The sequence below is a fragment of the Furipterus horrens genome, unplaced genomic scaffold (assembly GCF_987537825.1).
Source record: "Furipterus horrens unplaced genomic scaffold, mFurHor1.1.pri manual_scaffold_17, whole genome shotgun sequence".
NCBI lineage: Eukaryota > Metazoa > Chordata > Mammalia > Chiroptera > Furipteridae > Furipterus > Furipterus horrens.
Genome location: NW_028327187.1, coordinates 25,900,818 through 25,918,886, shown reverse-complemented (window position 1 = coordinate 25,918,886; position 18,069 = coordinate 25,900,818). Strand labels below are relative to the sequence as shown.

The 18,069-nt window shown below is 36.8% G+C and overlaps 1 pseudogene; it reads left to right on the top strand.

Moving 5' to 3' along the window:
• Positions 1-1,929: 1,929 nt before the first annotated feature.
• The window catches only part of LOC149990717 (calcium-binding and coiled-coil domain-containing protein 2 pseudogene), a 36,014-nt pseudogene continuing 19,874 nt past the window's right edge, over positions 1,930-18,069 (top strand).

Below are 18,069 nucleotides of genomic sequence, written 5' to 3'. Positions count from 1 at the left end.
TCATAAAGACTAAATTCTGATCTCTATTATCTCACAGCATTGATTTAGAAGGGGAAATCGAGTTATTAGAACTTTGTAATGAAACTCTTTCAGTTTGCTAAGAAAAAGAAACAAAATGAAAGGCTTCACTTCATGATTATCTACAAATGCAAACACATTTGAATTCTAAAGAGTGAATACATGCAAAGAAAATTATCTGGAAGGCTTCTAAGAAAACTAGTGGTAGCATCTACCTCTAAAAATGCAATACAAAATAGATTATATGTCAGTTTTATCTCAGTGAAGTTTGAGAGTAAGGGTGAGAATACAGCTTAGAGCCTACATGTTTTAATTATTCTTATCTTAAGGATTAAAATTTTCAAATCAAGCGAGGATTACTTTTGAAATTTACAAAAAATCGTAGAATGGTCTCACTATAAATTTAATGAAACTTTAATTTATAAAGGATCATTTAATGTGAGATGGTATTTTGTATAAAAATAAAGTTCTACATACATGCTGGAATGATTAAATGTCTTCCCTTTAATAGTTATGGAAACAAAAGCTTCTGTCAAATTATTATTTAACATATGATCCAGTCTTCTTAGGTATATTTAAATGATATTTGAAGTGGCCTTGCTATAAAAGACCTAAGATAAGCATTGAAAAAAGAAAAATTTCAATCCACAGGAAAAACCCATATGTAAATCATGTCAGTTGAAACTTATAGCCAAAAAAAACCCGTGTAAAGCGCAAAAACAAACACATGCACAAAAATACAATACATATAGAAGAAAGTACTAAATGCAATAGATTGAAATATCAATTGAGTACATGTTATTGAGAGTATCCTCTTTTCTTATTTTACAATTGCTCCATTTATCATTTATTTATCAGATGCATATATTACCATTATAATTTTATTAACAACAAAGGTAATTCATGAGTAACCATTATCCAATGATGAGTGAAGAAACAATAACACAAAACTCTACCTACAGTATAATGGAGACCTAACTGAAGAAAATAAATAATGATGCGTCTATCTATGGGTTAATCTTTTTGTGTTTCAAGCACATTGTGAGAAAAAAGAGAAGTTTATTAATGAACAGTAGGCTCTATTTTTTTAGTTAAATAATGTCAGCTCTCATGAGTGGCAGTACATCTTGTTTACCACATTTGAACACATGTACCCATTAAGTTATCTATAGTGGTTCCCTTGGGATAGGTTTATTTGGGATGAAGTGTTTCCTTATGTCTTTCAGAAATTTATGTATTTTGCAAGATTCTTCACAGTGTTTATATTATAGTGTAATTCAATAGCAAATCCAGAACAAATGTGTGCAGAAAGAATTATTGGTGACAACTTGCTGTGTTGACCACATAAGACCTACAAAATCTATCTTTAAACATACACAACAGAATTGAAGATACAACATTTTTACAAGTCTTTGACTATTTCAGCTGGCATTTCCTGTAACTTCCTTGTACCTCTTTATACATGGCTGTTGAACTTGGATTCAGACATGTTAAGAAGCATGTCTAATTTTGAGAAATTCCAAACATAAGAGGCTACTCTTTAAAAACTAACCAGTATTTCATAGAATATTTGTTGAAGTTTGGGAAGTACTCTCACTACAGTAAGTGAAAAAAACATATTTACACACTGGCTGTATGAACAAATTTGATTTGTTTTTAAAAGTTATTAGTATATTTGTATAAGTGATGAGAATGACATTTTAAAAGTCTGTATTCTTATTGGAATTGAACTACCATTATTTTTGGCCTTATAATTTCTCAAAATATGGACAGGCAGCAGGTATTTCTTTGGTTTATCTCTTGGATAATAAATCTCTTCCTATAGGATAATTTAAAAATTATAAGTTTTCTGTCCTGGGCCCCATCCTGTTGCTGTTGCACCACCATGAGCTGCTACCCCTGGACCCCACCATGGAAGAGATATTGAAAGATTCCCCCACATCAGCTGTCTTGCTGGATCATTGTAATTTCTCTCAGGTCATCTTTAAGAATGTGGAGAAGTTCTGTGTTTCTGGAGGGGATATCACATGCTATTACACCCTCACCCAGAATTACATTCCCCATCAAAAGGACTGGATTTCAATCTTTAGAGTGGGATGGAAGACAACCCATGAGTATTACATCTTCTTGTGGGTTACTCTTCCCATTGACCTAAACAGCAGGAAGTCCAATTCAAAGCTTATTACCTCCCCAAGGATGAGGAGTATTACCAGTTCTGCTATGTGGATCAGTATGGTGTGGTCCAGGGAGCAAGTATCCCTTTCCAGTTCTGTCCAGAAAATAAGGAGAACATCCTGGTTGTTACCACTAAGGGTGAGGTGGAAGAGATAGAGCAGCACAACAATGAACTTTGCAAAGAAAACCAGGAGCTGAAGGACATCTGTGTCAGCCTCCAGAAACAGAACTCAGACATCAGGCTGAGCTCCAAAAGAAGCAAGAGGAGCTAGAAACCTTAAGGTGCATCAACAAGAAGCTAGAACAGAAAATGAAGGAGCAAAAGGACATTTGGGAGACAGAGCTGCTTCAACTGAAAGAGCAAAACCAGAAGATGTCCTCAGAAAATGAGATGAGAATCAGAGTGCATCAGCTTCAGGTAGGTAATGACAAACTTTTGCCCAAGTGTATTTCCTTAGTCTTTTTTAAAAGATTTTTAAAATTTATTTTTAGATAGAGGGGAAGGGAGGGAGAAAGAGGGGCAGAGAAACATCTGTGTGTGAGAAATACATTGATTGCTTGCCTCTCGCAAGCCCCCCAAGTGGGGACCTGGCCCACAACCCAGGCATGCACCCTGACTGTGAATTGAAATGGGGACCTTTCAGTTCACAGGCCGGCATGATGAGTCATCATTATGTAAAAATGCCAAGCCATGATTTGGTAAAATGCCAAGTAATCGTTATGTAAAATGCTGAGTCATGAACTTGAAAAAGCATTGTGCTGTAGATATCAATATTATTGTTGAGCTTTTATTGAAAAATTGGTTTCAGCACATCATTCATAACATTAAATTAATTATCTAATTACAATTTAATATTTTTACAGCTATATTAGTATTTACTTTGTAAATATATTAGGATTTTATAGCTGTCTAGAAAAAACACCATGAATTTATATGTAAGTTATTGTTATATTTAATATTTTATAAAGCCTTTTTCAGGAAAAAAGAAATTATGTTCTCCAAATATATATAGAGAGAAAGTATTCCCTCACTTATTGCAATAGATGAAAATCTGCGAAGTAGAAACCTTACATTTATTTTAGTATTTATATATATTTTAAGTCTTTATAAACCCTTCCCAGGGGGAGAGAAATGGGGGAAAAATGGGACAACTGTAATTGAAAACCAAAAAAAAAAAAACCCTTCCCACACACTTATAAACTGTTCCCAGTCCCTTATTAACCTTTCCCACTCCCTTATTAACATTTTCCACACTTTATAAACATTACTTATGTTCTTAAACATATTCTACACTCTTAAACTTATGTAACTTTAACAACATACATATACAGTACCACAAAATCCCACAATATAGCAAAAAATCTGCGATAAATAATTAAATATAATATTTTAAAAATCCCATGATACAGTAAGGCCGTGATAAGTGAGCCATGATATAGAGAGGGACTACTGTAAATGATCTTGTAAGAGTATGTCATATAAAAAATTTAAGTGACAGTATTAACATTCTGTTTTCTTTTTAGTTGGACTCCCTAGAAATAATCCATAACCTTTGAATAAACTTTAAAAATGTAAACAAATGTGAGTGCATGAGTTATATGGAAACTGAGTTTGTATGTGTATGTTGGGACATAATCCCAGTGTTTATCAGTGGTACTCATGGGTACTGTTTATGATGGTGCTTTCCTGAATCCTTTGCAAGCACCATGTCTTGGTTACTTATGAGAAAATGCTTTATGATTAATCCTGAAGACATTATCAGTGCCACACACACACACAATAAATAATAGGAAGTCACTGATGGTCCTATAATGACTTAGGGATGTGCTTGTGTTTCAGTGGTAAATGACTAAAACTTGAAACTAAATTATGTCCCTTCTGACTGGAATTTATACATATTTGAGTATGTGGATTACTTCAAGTGGACATTGCAAAATGTTTTTGTATTTATTACTGATTGAAGAGAGAGACATCAATTTGTTCCACTTATTTATGCATTCATTGGTTGCTTCCTGTATGTGCCCTAACTGGAGATAGAATCCACAACCTTGCCATATCAGAATGACATTCTAACCAGCTGAGCCACTCAGCTAGGGCAAGTGAACACTGTAAAGCACCCAGTCTTGAGAATTCTCTAGACATTTATCTTAGGGTTGTTTCTCCCTAAATACAGCTAGACCTAGTGCCCAGGTCAGAAAATGGAAGAGGACTCCCAGAGAATCTGGAAAATGAGCCAGGTCAAGAAGCATTGTGTACTGCTGCCTAAGATATACTTTTCTCTAAGCCCTTAGATGCAATCCTTTTCTTTTCCCATTAGGTCTGAATCCCTGAGGTTTTCCTCCTGATATCCCAAGACATCAACACGGGAGGAGACAGATACCGTTTCACTCCCGAGTTGGACTGCACAACCATTCTCGGCGGTGCAGATAGACTCTTAAGAAGCTACACCATTGTCTCTCGAGATGGACGGCTGCCGACGACGACGACGACGACGACGACGATCCCAAGACAATTTGTGACCAAAAGAAAACACTAGAGATACAATGCTGAGTGAAGAAAAAGTGGAATTACAAAGATTAGGTAAGTGGAAATTGAATTCTTGAACCAGAAAGGTAGATGCCTAATGAAAGTATAGGTTCAGGCCCTAATCTGATTGAAGATGGAAACCAAAAGCAAAATCATAACAGTGTGAGCAAGTTTTTTCAAACTGGACAGGAAGCAAGGCAGCCATATTTTCTGTCACCTTTGTCTCTTGGTCACATTTTTTTTCACATCAGATGGATGGAAAAAGAGAGCATCGAGGCAGTACTATATTGAATTCCTGGAACAACACTGCCATTGTGAGGAAATCTCTAGAAAAATCTCCAAAGCTTTTTCTCTGAATTGGCTTTTAGTTTGCAAAGGTCCATTCTGTGAGGAGGCTGATGGGTCGGGACCCAAGGTGAAGATCAGTGCCTCCACCAGAGGCCTACCTTGAGCTCTGGACAAAGATGAGGTCCAAGTATAAGAGCTGTCCAGTGGAGGAGCAGGACAGACAGCAGCTGCTAGAAAATCTGGCTCAGGTAGTCGTAGGGCGGGGTCTTGGTATTTTCCCTGTAGGGGCAGGAAAAAAATACTGGGCCTGTTTGTCTCTCTCCCAACCCCTCAGAGCACATGGTATTCCTAACTAAGCTCTGGGACCTGTGTCCTTTTTGGTAGCCAAGTCACAGCGCAGAGAACAGGACCATTCCTGATGGCTTGTAGCAGGACACAGTGTATTTGTCAGTGGTCTCAGTGGCATCGAAATTGGAGCTGGAGCTCCTGAAGACAAGTGGAGGCACCCAGGCAAGAAAGGTCAGCACTTCTACTGGAAGATCAGCTCTTTCATGGATGGATGAGAACCAAATACAAGTGAAGAGGATTGAAAATGAATCCCACATTTTAAAAGTCCTTGTCTGTCAGAGGTGGCATTACCTGTAACCTCTCTTCACTTCTTCATACGTGGCTCTTGTAACAGGTACATTGTAAAGAAGCATGATTGTTTCTAGAAATGCAAAAACAGGTGAAAAAATCCTAGAACATGCCATAATTCCGAAGAATAAATATTTAATGATGTTTTTAAAAGCATACAGATTGCTTGGTAGGGAAACTTGTTTTAATGCTCAAAGTAGGAGCGAATTCGAACATTGTTTTTTAAAAGTACTTATGTCCAAAGTGAAGAGATAAAAATTGCATGCCAAAAACATTTTTAAGTGATTATTTCTTTTGATTAAGGAACCATTTGTTTTTTTACTTTATATTTTGATTTATTTGCCAGCAGCAGGTGTAACTTTTATAATTTCTTGAAAAAGTCTTCTAGAGTAAAATATATAAACATTTTCAAGCACTCAAAAACATATATTGATACCAAGTGGCTCTCTTTAGAAGTCTGTAGAGAATTTCAGAGATGAGCCTTCTCTCAACGTGATGCAGACTGTAAGTTTGCCCATCTGCCATGTGGAACATGATAGAAAAATAAATATTGATATAAAAGCATGTATGCAAATGGTATAAGTTACTGCTGAAGATTTGTGCAAAACTACACCTAGTATGCATCCAGTTAAGTTTAAAGGGATACAAGCCTGTCTGTATGGATGAACATTTATTTATATATATTAAATATATGTGTGTGTGTATATAAAACATAGGAACTTTTTAAAAGCTACATATTTACAATGATGGTCAGTATTATAGCATGTTTTTCAACTTGAAATTCTCAGTAGACATATTTATATCCATATTTATATTTATATAAAAGGAGACATTAATGAAAGATTATAGCTGCATGTATAAGTGTGTGAATGCATTCACCTTAAAGTTTTCTTGGAGTACACATCTGGGTGAGTGAATTTGAGAGATGCCAATTTGAACCTTCATTTAATAAATGCTGTTTTCTTTTCTTAACTGTTTCATTATCATTTATTATTCTTGTTTATGCTCTTACAGTTAGCCCAGTTATTCCACCTTTGCCCTCTTCTGACCAGTTTACACTCTGCTCCCATAGTCAATCCCCACACCATTGTCCATGTCCATGGGTCATTCATATATGTTATTTAACTAATTCCTTTCCCTTATTTCCACCATTCCCCGCTCTGCCCTCCCCTCTGGCAGCTGTCAATCTGTTCCATGTTTCCATCTGTTAGCAGTTCATAATGAAATTTTAAAACTTAAAAATTGGTGTAAATTTTGAGAAATATAAACAAAGAAGCTTAATGTCCTGGACCATGAGTATTTAGTATCTGTTACAATACTAGTTTTAAAGTATATGTCATCATTTTAATGATTAAGTAAGGCAAGTCTCAAAATCATGATGCCTGAGTTATAATAGGCATTACAGGTATTTTATGTATGGATTTTTAAAAGATTAAGTAAAAATCTATTATTCTTTAATCAATGAGACAACCAAGTGGTTCTTTGCAAATGTTTTATTGTCTAAAATCCAGGTCTTGCAAATGTTTTATGATATTTCAAACTACCCAAGAATTAGATGTGAAAGTCTTGTATCTAAAATATAATGCATATATAAGTTCAATTTAACTGTTAATTTATGGTAGTTTATTGCCATTAATATAGCACTATGTATGTGTGTGGAAATAGTGAGAGTAAATATTCAAAACGTTATTAGTACTTAATACAATATTTTATAAAGGCATGTTTACTCTTGATCAGTTTATGGTTATTTTCTGAATATTTTTGCAAGTACCACGTGTTAGTTATTTATGAGAAAACATTATAAGTCTGATCCCTAAAACTTAGTGGCATATGCATACATAACAATAATAATATAGGAGGCCATTGAAGGTCATATAATGACACGCATGGGAACATGCTGGTGTTTCAAAGTTAAATGATGAAACCATGAGACAAAATTGTGTCTCCTCTGACTGGGACTTCTATATGTTCAAGTATATATGTCACTCCAAGTAGGACATTGTATGGAATTCAGAACTGAGAGCTATTTGAACTCTCCTCTTAGTGTTCCTACCAAATGGCTACTTCCCACTCCACACAAAAGGCATACTGCTCATTCAGAAAAATGAGACAGACTCTCAGGGAACCTGGAAGTGAGATAAATCAAGCACCACTTAGCCTTGTGCCTAGATGTGCTCTTCTCCAGGTCCTTATTTCTATCATTTTCTTAACCATCTTAGCTTGAATAAGAATTACCCATTGAAACAAATAACATGGGAAAATGTTTGGGATCAAGGCTCAGTGAAAAAGAGAAAACATGCAAAGCCTTGGTAGAGTGGAAATGGAATTCTTGAAAAGAAAATATGACTGATAAGAGTGGGTAGTATAAGCCTCAGTTTGATTTCTGAGGGAACCTGAGAGCAAATTTCCCCAGAGTAATTAGCAAGGCAGCTTTTTTTTTTTTTTTTTGGTCTGACTCCTTTGTCTCTTGGTGGCTTTTTTTCCATATTGAACAGGCAGGAGTAGAGGGTCTGGTGGGGAGGGATCTTGTGGGTGGGATGGGAGGTTGTGAGGGTACTAAGTTAATTGGATTTTCCAAGGCAATACTGCCACCAAGAGGAAGTAATTTATCAAAACCCCAATTTGTTGGCATTTTTGTGAGTCTTAGCAGTTGGAAAAAGTTTGGAGTTTTGTGAGGTTGAGTAGGCCCTAGCCCTGAGCTGAGCCTATAAAATGAGAAAATGGGAATTATGTAACTATGAAGAATTTGTTCAAAACTACCTTCAGTATGCATTTGATTATGTTTGAAGAGAAACAAACATACATATTAGTACATTTGTATATGTCCCTATATATGTATCGTCGGCAGCCGTCCGTCTCGAGAGACGATGGTGTAGCTTCTTAAGAGTCTATCTGCACCGCCGAGAATGGTTGTGCAGTCCGACTTGGGAGTGACATGGTATCTGTCTCCTCCCGTGTTGAATCGACATCTTGCGATGATGCTGGAGTGTCCTCTCCAGTGAAGCTGAAGCTACAGAGCCTTGAGAGATGATGGTGTAGCTTCTTAAGAGTCTATCTGCACCGCCGAGAATGGCTGTGCAGTCCGACTCGGGAGTGACACGGTATCTGTCTCCTCCCGTGTTGAATCGACATCTTGCGATGACGCTGGAGTGTCCTCTCCAGTGAAGCTGAAGCTACAGAGCCTGGGCAGGGTGATATGGAGGGTCTGCTGTTGCCCATGCAGCAGACCCCCCCTCTCTTCGCAGCTGAAGGATCCAAGGGAAAGACGGAGTCAATACAGCTTGGCTTCAGGTGCGCCGCAGGAGTTGCCGGTGTTGACTACAACGTCAAACCGCCTTAGGGACTCCGGCTCCGGATTTTCTGTCGGGGTTTACTCCCTTAGCCTTTCCCCTGAAGAGGTATGCCGCAAGGCAGCGGAGGTTTTTTGGAATCAGAGTTTTCCTACTCTGATGTGCCCTGACTGGAAGATCGAACCAGCGACACTTAGCTCGCAGGCCGACGCTCAATCCACTGAGCCAAACCAGCCAGGGTAACTATATATATATATACATGTAAAAATTATATATTTGTATCATGGTGATTATTGTAAAAGCATTCAATTAAATCTGACCCAGACTTTGCCTTCTGGATCGATATATGCATGTGTGAGAGCCTGTGTTTATAAATATACACATCTATGGATATATGTACACATATATATATGTACACATACATATGTGTATACACATGTTTGTGTGTGTATACTTATACAATCTGATATTTAGCTTCATACACAATGATAAGTAACATTAAAATGAGAATTATGTACATGCCATGGTTTGGATAATATTTTAATTTCTGCTTCCTGAACTGTTTGTAATTCTCATGAAAAATTTTCAAGATTTAACTTTTAGTAAATAAATACTAATGGAAATACTGATGAAAGATTATTGATGGCTATAAAAAAGTGAATGCTTTCACATTGAAGGTTTGATAGAAAAGATATCTGAATCATAATGTTACAGTAATATAGACACTAACTTTATTTATGCAGCAATGTAATCTGTTGTTATACTTTAAACAATAAATATTAAGGTCAAATTTTAGATAAAAATCCAGGTTAAATATTTGAAAAGGCCAATGTCCCCATATTTTGTAGGAATATGTGTGCAGCCATGATTCAACATTTGTTTAAATATATATATATATATAATATTCTTTTTTTAATTTAATTTTATTGTTTTTCTATTACAGTTGTCCCATTGATTCCCCCATTGCTCCCCCCACCCAGTCCACCCCTTCTCCCACAGTAATATCCCACCCCGTTGTCCATGTCTATGAGTCATTTATACATGTTCTTTGACTAGACCCTTCCTCTACTTATCCCCCTTTTCTCCCTCCCCCCACCCCACTGATAACTGTTATTCTGTTCCTTGTTCTATTTTGTTCATTTGTTTGTGTTGTTCATTAGTCTCCTGTATTACATGATATCATATGGTATTTTTCTTTCTTTGCCTGGCTTATTTCACTAAGCATAATTCTCTCTAGTTCCATCCATGTTGTCACAAACAATAGGAGTTCCTTCTTTCTTTCTTTCTGTTGCATAGTATTCTACTGTGTAAATGTACCACAGTTTTTTAATCCACTCACCTAAAGATGGGCACTTAGGCTGTTTCTAGCACTTAGCTATTGTAAACAGTGCTGCTATGAACAGAGGGGTGCATAAGTTCCTTTGAATTGGTGTTTCAGGATTCTTTCGGTATAATCCTAGCAGTGGAATTGCTGGTTCAAAAGGCAGTTCCATTTTTAGATTTTTGAGGAAATTCCATACTGTTTTCCATAGTGGCTGCACCAGTCTGCATTCCCACCAACAGTGCAGCAGAGTTTCAGTTTCTCCACATCCTCACCAGCACTTGTTGTTAGCTGAATTGGTGATGATAGTCATTTTGACAGTTGTGAAGTGGTATCTCATTGTTGTTTTTATTTGCATATCTCTGGTGCTTAGTGATGTTGAGCATACTTCCATGTGTCTATAAACCCTCTGTGTATCCACCTTGGAGAAGTGTTTGTTTAGGTCTTCTGCCCATTTTTTAATTGAGCTGTCTGTCTTCTTTGTGTTGATATGTGTAAGTTCTTTATATATTTTGGAGATCAATCCCTTCTTTGAGGTGTCATTGGGAAATATGTTTTCTCATATGGTTGGTTTCCGTTTCATCTTGCTAATGTTTTCCTCTGCTGAGCAGAAAATATTTAGTTTGATGTAATCCCATTTGTTTATTTTTTCCTTTATTTCCCTTGCCTTAGGAGATGTATTGGTGAAAATATTGCTATGTGGGATATCTGACATTTTCTTGCCTATGTTTTCCTCTAGGACTTTTATGGTGTCACAGTGCACTTAAGTCTTTTATCCATCTTGAATTTATTTTGGTTTGTGGTGTAAGTTGGTGGTCTAGTTTCATCTCTTTGCATGTCCTTATCCAGTCCTCTCAGCCCCATTTGTTGAAGAGGCTCATCTCACTCCATTTTATGCTCCTTCCGCCTTTGTCAAATATTAGTTGACCATATAGGCCTGGGTTTATTTCTGGGTTCTCTATTCTGTTCCATTGATCTATATGTCTGTTCTAATGCCAGGACCAGACTGTTTTGATCACAGTGGTTTTGTAGTATAGTTTGATGTCTGGTATTGTGATTCCTCCTATCGCATTCTTCTGTCTCAAGATTGCTTTAGCTATTCGAGGTCTTTTTTGGTTACATATAAATTTTTGAAGTATTTTTTCTAGGTCTGTGAATTATGTCATTGGTATTTTAATAGGGATTGCGTTGAATCTGTAAATTGCTCTGGGTAGTATGGACATTTTAATGATGTTGATTCTTCCTATCCATGAACATGGTATATGCGTTCATTTATTTGTATCTTCTTTAATTTCTTTCTTCAGTGTTATGTAGTTTTCTGAGTACAGGTCTTTTATCTCTTTGGTTAAGTTTATTCCTAGGCACTTTATTTTTCTTGTTGCTATAGTAAATGGGATTTCTTTTTTTTTTGTTGTTGTTTCTGTCTCTGATATTTTATTGTTGGTATTCGGAAATGCCTTAGATTTCTGTATATTTACTTTGTACCTTGCTATTATGCCAGATTCCCTTTAGTGGAGTCTATAGGTTTTTCTATGTTTACTATCATGTCATCTGCAAATAATGACAGTTTTACTTCCTCTTTTCCAATTTGGATGTTTTTTTCTTTTTCTTGTCTGATTGCTATGGCTAGAACTTCCAGTGCTATTTTCTATAGGAGTGGAGATAGTAGACATCCTTGTCTTGTTCCTGATCTCAGGAGGAATGCTTTCAGTTTTTGTCCATTGAGTATGATGTTGGCTTCAGGTTTCTTGTATATAGTCTTAATTATGTTGAGGTATGTTGCCTCTATTTTGATTTTGCTGAGTGTTTTTATTATAAATGGGTGTTGTACTTTATCGAATGCTTTTTCTGCATCTGTTGATATGATCGTGTGATTTTTGTCTTTCATTTTGTTTACGTGGTGTATTATATTTATTGATTTGTGAATATGAAATCATCCTTGCATCCCTGGGATGAATCCCACTTGATCATGGCGTATGATCTTTTTCATGTGTTGCTGGATCCGGTTTGCCAATATTTTGTTGAGGATTTTATCATCTATGTTCATCAGTGATATTGGCCTGTAGTTTTCTTTCTTTGTTGTGTCTGGACCTGGTTTTGGAATGAGGGTCTGACTTCATAGAACAAGTTTGGGAGTCTTCCCTCTTCTTGGATTATTTGGAATAATTTGAGAAGGGTAGGAGTTAGTTCTTCCCTTAATGTTTTGTAAAATTCACAAATGTAGCCATCCAGTCCAGGACTTTTGTGTGCCGGGAGATTTTTTATTACTGTTTCAATTTCCTTCTTTGTTATTGGTCTGTTGAGACTTTCTACTTCTTCTTAATTCAGTTTTGGAAGATTATATGTCTCTATAAATTTGTCCATTTCATCTAGGTTGTCAAGTTTCTTGCCATACTGTTCTTTATAGGAATTTCTTACAATTCTTTGTATTTCTATGATATCAGTCTAGATTACTCCTCTTTCCTTTTTGATTTTCTTTTTTTGGGTCATCTCTCTTTTATTCTTGATGAGCATGACTAAAGGCTTGTCAATTTTGTTTATTTTTTCAAAGAACCTGCTCTTAGTTTTGTTGATCTTTTGAATTGTTTGTTTAGACCTAATTTCATTTAATTCTGCTCTGATCTTGATGATTTCTTACCTTGTACTCACCCTGGGCTTTGTTCATTGATGTCGTTCTAGTCTTGTACCTGTAGGGTTAGATTTTTTATTTAGGATTCTTCTATCCTTTTTCAGATAGGCTTGTATTGCTATGAACTTTCTTCTCAGTACTGCTTTTGCTGTGTCCCATAGGTTTTGTGTTGTTGTGTGTTCGTTTTAATTCGTGTCCATAAACTTCTTGATTTCTTCTTTGATGTCATTATTAACCCATTCATTATTAAATATTATGTTATTCACTCTCCATGAGTTTGGAGGTCTGTGATTTTTTTCCTTGAGGTTGATTTCTAGTTTCAAGTCATTGTGGTCTGAGAAGATGCTTGACATAATTTCAATTTTCTTGAATTTGTTGAGGCTTGTTTTGTGTCCTACCATGTGGTCTATCTTTGAAAATGTCCCATGTGCATTTGAAAAAAATGTATATTTTGCTTCTTTGGGGTGAAAAGTTCTATTTATATAAGTTAAGTCCATTTGGTTTAGTGTGTTGTTCAATGTCTCAATATCCTTGGTGTTTCTTTGCTTCAAAGATCTGTCTATTGTTGATAATGGGTGTTAAAATCCCCTACTATTACTGTGTTGCTGTTGATATCCTTCTTATAGTCTTCTAGTATTTTCCTTATATATTTGGGTGATCGTAGGTTGGGTGCATATATGTTTACCAGGGTTATATGTTCTTGATAAATTTTTCCCTTAAGTATTATGAAATGTCCTTCTGTGTCTCTTTTTATGGCCTTTGCTGTAAAATTTGTTTTGTCTGATATAAGTATTGCTATCCCAGCTTTTTTTTCCGATGTCTGTTAGCTTGAAATACTTTTTTCCATCCCTTCACTTTCAGTCTGTGTAAATCTTTTGTTTTGAGGTGTGTCTCTTGTAGACAGCATATATGTGGGTCATGTTTTCAAATCCATTCAGCTATCCTATGTCTTTTAATTGGAGCAGTTAATCCATTTACATTTAAGGTTATTATTGACAGGTATTTATTTATTTCCCTTTGTACCTGTGTTCCTTTCCTTCTCTTTTTTTTTCTTCTCTTTCTTAAAGCATTCCCTTTAGCATCTCTTGTAATGCTGGTTTGGTGGAGATGTATTCTTTTAGTCTTTCTTTCTCTGAGAAAATTATTTCACCTTCAATTTTGAAGGAGAGCCTAGCTGGATAGAGTATTGTTGGTTGTAAGCCTTTGTTTCTCATTGCTTGTAATGTTTTTTGTCATTCCCTTCTGGCTTGTAGTGTTTCTGGTGAGAAATTTGTCAATAGCCTTATCGGAGTTCCCTTGTATGTTATTTGCTGTTTTTCTCTTCCTGCTTTTAGGATTCTCATGTTGTATTTGAATGTTGTCATTTTAATTGTGATGTGCCTTGGGGTGGGCCTTTTTGGGTTCATCTTCATTGGGACTCTCTGTGCTTCCTGGACTTGCATGACTTTGTCTCTCATCAGGTTAGGAAATTTTTCTGTCATTATGTTTTCAATCAGGTTTTTTATCCCTTGCTCCTCCTCTTCTCCTTGTATTTCTATGATTTTAATGTTGTTTAGTCTCATGTTGTCCTGCAGTTCTCTTAAACCCTCTTCATTCTTTTTCAATTTTTTTTATTTTGTTGTATTGTCTTGGAATTTATTTCTACATTGTCCTCTAACTCACTGATCTGATCCTCTGCTTCATTTAGCCTGCTTTTGATTGATTCTACTGTGTTCTTCAGTTCAGAAATTGTATTCTTCATTTATTCTTGGTACTTATTAATAGTTCCTATGTCCTTTTAATGCTGGTGTAGTTCTCCATAAGTCCCTTGTAGCTTCCCTGCAATTCTTTGTAGTTTTCTTGGAGTTGCTGGTAATTTTCCTGGAGTTTGTCGTAGTTTTCTTTGAGATTGTCAAGGTCATTGAGCTTCTTTATCACCATTATTATGAATTCCATGTCTGATAGTTGGCTTATGTCTATTCCATCTATCTCTTTTTCTGGGGATTCCTCTTTTCCTTTCATTGGGAGGTGTTTCTGTGTCTCCCCATGTTGGATCTTCTTGTTGTTTTTTTTTTGTTTTTTGTGTTTGTTTTTGTTTGTTTATTAGATTTGTCTTCTTTGATTTCCTGCCTTCGTGGTATGAAAATTTGTATAGGAGACCTGGGGAATTCAGTGGTGCAGCCTTTTGATCTCCTGATCCTGATGCTATTGGAATGCCCTTTATGCCATTTGTTTAAGCTGTCTGGTTGTATTTCAGTTTCTCTTTGGTGGAGTATTCTCTCTGGCTACTTGATTGAGAGTCACTCTGCCCACCTTGTCTTGAGTTCTTTTGTGGAGTTGCTGTTTAAACATAAACGCACAATCCAGGCAAGAAACCCACACCTTCAAAAATATCCCCCACCCACAATCCCACTACAAGCAGCAAACAAGCCAGTATTAATATAAATGTAGAGGTATTAAGACTATTATACTATAGGAGAGACATATAAGAGTTATTTTAAATGAAAGAAAGATGACTTTTGAGAGGGAAAGTGATAGAGTAATAATAGTAGCAAGTAGGGTCAAGGCTATGTGATACAGTAAGTAATATTTACATTGTATGTTTAAAAAGGGAGGGAAGAATGGAGAATGAAGTGAGAGTGGAATTTTATAGTATTAGGCTTATATAGCAGTTATAAGCTATATGTTTAGTGTGAGAGGGAGAATAAACAAAACAGACAACAAACAGACAACAATTAAAGAAGAAGGATAGGAGGGAGAGAAGGTAGGAAACAGATTAAAGAAGGAGTTTAAAGAAGAAAGAAAGAAAAACTGAGAGAGAAAGAATAAAGAAAGAAAGAGAGAGAGAGAGAGAGAGAGAGAGAGAGAGAGAGAGAGAGAGAAGAAAAGAAAAAGAAAGAAAGAAAGAAGGGAAGGAAAAGAAAAAAAAAAGAAAGAGATTTTATGAGATTTTACTCAGTTCAACCTTTAAGCACAGTCTTCTTTGTCTGGATCCACCCCTGGTCAAAATTCCATGGGTTTCAAATCTTTTTTGGCTGACTGGCTGTGAGGAGATCCAGCTTGATTCTGGGGTTGCTAGTCTCTTACTCCTGGGCCTGCCACCACTCTGCTGTGAGCCACACTTAGTTGAGTCCCTTCCTGTGGCTCTGTGAGCCCTCCCCAGGCTTGTCTAGCAGTGTTGTTCTGTTGGTGGGCCAGCATGTGCCTGTCTTAATCTCTGCTCAGCCTCCAGTCCTGTCTCCATTCCCAAGCTGCAGCTCTGGCTTGCGCACCACCTGCCCGCCTGGACTCCCTACGGAGTTTGTAGTTCTGCCCCAGCTTTCCCGTATGGGCCCCTCTCTGTAGCTCTGATGTGCCCCTTTTTTTGGTGGGGTCCTGGTGTGAGCATCCAGAGCGCAGAGCTTTCAGCCACAGGTTTCAGCCAAGGGAGTCCCCACCTAGACTCAGTTCATAAAGTTTCTCACAGTCCAGGCTGTTCATTGTCTTCCTATGCCTCTGGCTGTTTCAGCCAAACCTTCTCACTGACTCCTTGTGGGACTTTGCTGGTCAGTGTGTCCTTGGCAGGGGGAGGCCTCCAAGTAGCTCCCAGCTAATGAGCTGGTCAGCAGCTGCCCCTTTCTGGTGCGGTACAGCGCCGGTCTGGGAGGCCCAGCGACTCAGTCTGGAGAGCATGGGTGAACTTTCCGCCCTCCTTCAGGCTGCTCTCCCACTCCCTTCCTTGTTCGAGCTGTCTGAAATCCACACTCACTCACTCCTCTCCGTGTTTTCCCTCCAAGGCCTTCCACGATGGGAGCAAGCAGACAACACCGTTACCTACTCCGCCGCCATCTTTTTTTCTCCTCTATAGTTTTTCAAAATGTAAACAAGTTGCCAATAGCAGGTGTTACTCTTTTAATTCCTTTGAGAGACCTCTTTCTAGAATAAAATGTAAAGAAATTTCAAGATGAGGAAAATATATATTGATATGTGACCCTGAAATTTATAGAAGGTTTTGCAGCAAACTTTGTGCAAAACTATAGCCAATATGAATCAAATTGCAACTAAGAAGAAACAAATGTGCACATATATATCAAATATGTAATCAATAGGATAGTAAAAAGCCTTTTCATAATGATTTAAATTATTTAGTTACTAAAATGAATATTTGAAATCTTTATATAATATTTTCAAAATGCCCAAGAATCAGGAGTGAGAATATTTTATAGAAACTATAATGTACTAATATCCAATTTTAACATGAATTTATTCCTGTGTGTGAACATAAATATAGAACCTTGTTCATTTAGAAGAGTGGAAAGACATAATCCAAAGGGTTATTAGTGATCATAACAACTTTTACAGCAGTGCTTTATCTTAATCAGGACATGGTTATTTCTAAATCTTTGGCAAACACCTCTTGGTTACTAATGAGAAGATGGTTTTCAGACTTATCTCTAAAAGGTAAATAGTAATACACACACACCTGCACTCCCAATAAAGTCATAGAAAAGCAATTGAAAACATGGGATAGCACTTGGGTTCCAAATGGTAAATGAAGGCATAAGACAAAAAGCTCTTGGTAACCTCTGATTGGAATTTATATAACCTGCCATGTGGGGCCTTTTGTGGTATATAGTGATGAGAGCTATTCAGGCTCTCCTCTTAGGTCCCCAGTCAAAGGGCTGCTAACACTTCAACACATAAGGCCTAGCTCTTTACCCTCCAAAGTGTAGAATTCTTAAGACAGTAGAGACGAACTAGGAAAGGACACATGAATTGCTACCTAGAGATGCTCTCCTGGTTGAATTCACAGCATTTTCTTTTTGCTGTTGTTGTTGTTTAGGTTTGGATACTTGAGACTTATCCCCCAGGAGCAGACAACTTGATAACTTGAAAAAATATTAAATATATAATATCAAGTGAACAAGACAGAATCATGAAGACTAGGCCTAGTGGAAATTGAATTCTTGCAAAGAGAAGATACCTGATAAGGATAGGTAGTTTTAGGCCTCTGTATGATTTCAGATTAAAACTAAAGCAAAAGTGTAGCAGTGTAAGCAGTTTTACTCAATATGAGCAGAATGCAAGGTAGTCATATTTCCTGGTGCCTTTGCTTCTTGGTAGTCTTTTTCAGACAAGATGGGCAAGTGAAAAGAGCCTGTGGGACTGGGGAGAAAGTACTTGTTGGTAGAGCTGGTGCACTACTGCCATAGTGAGGAAATAGTTT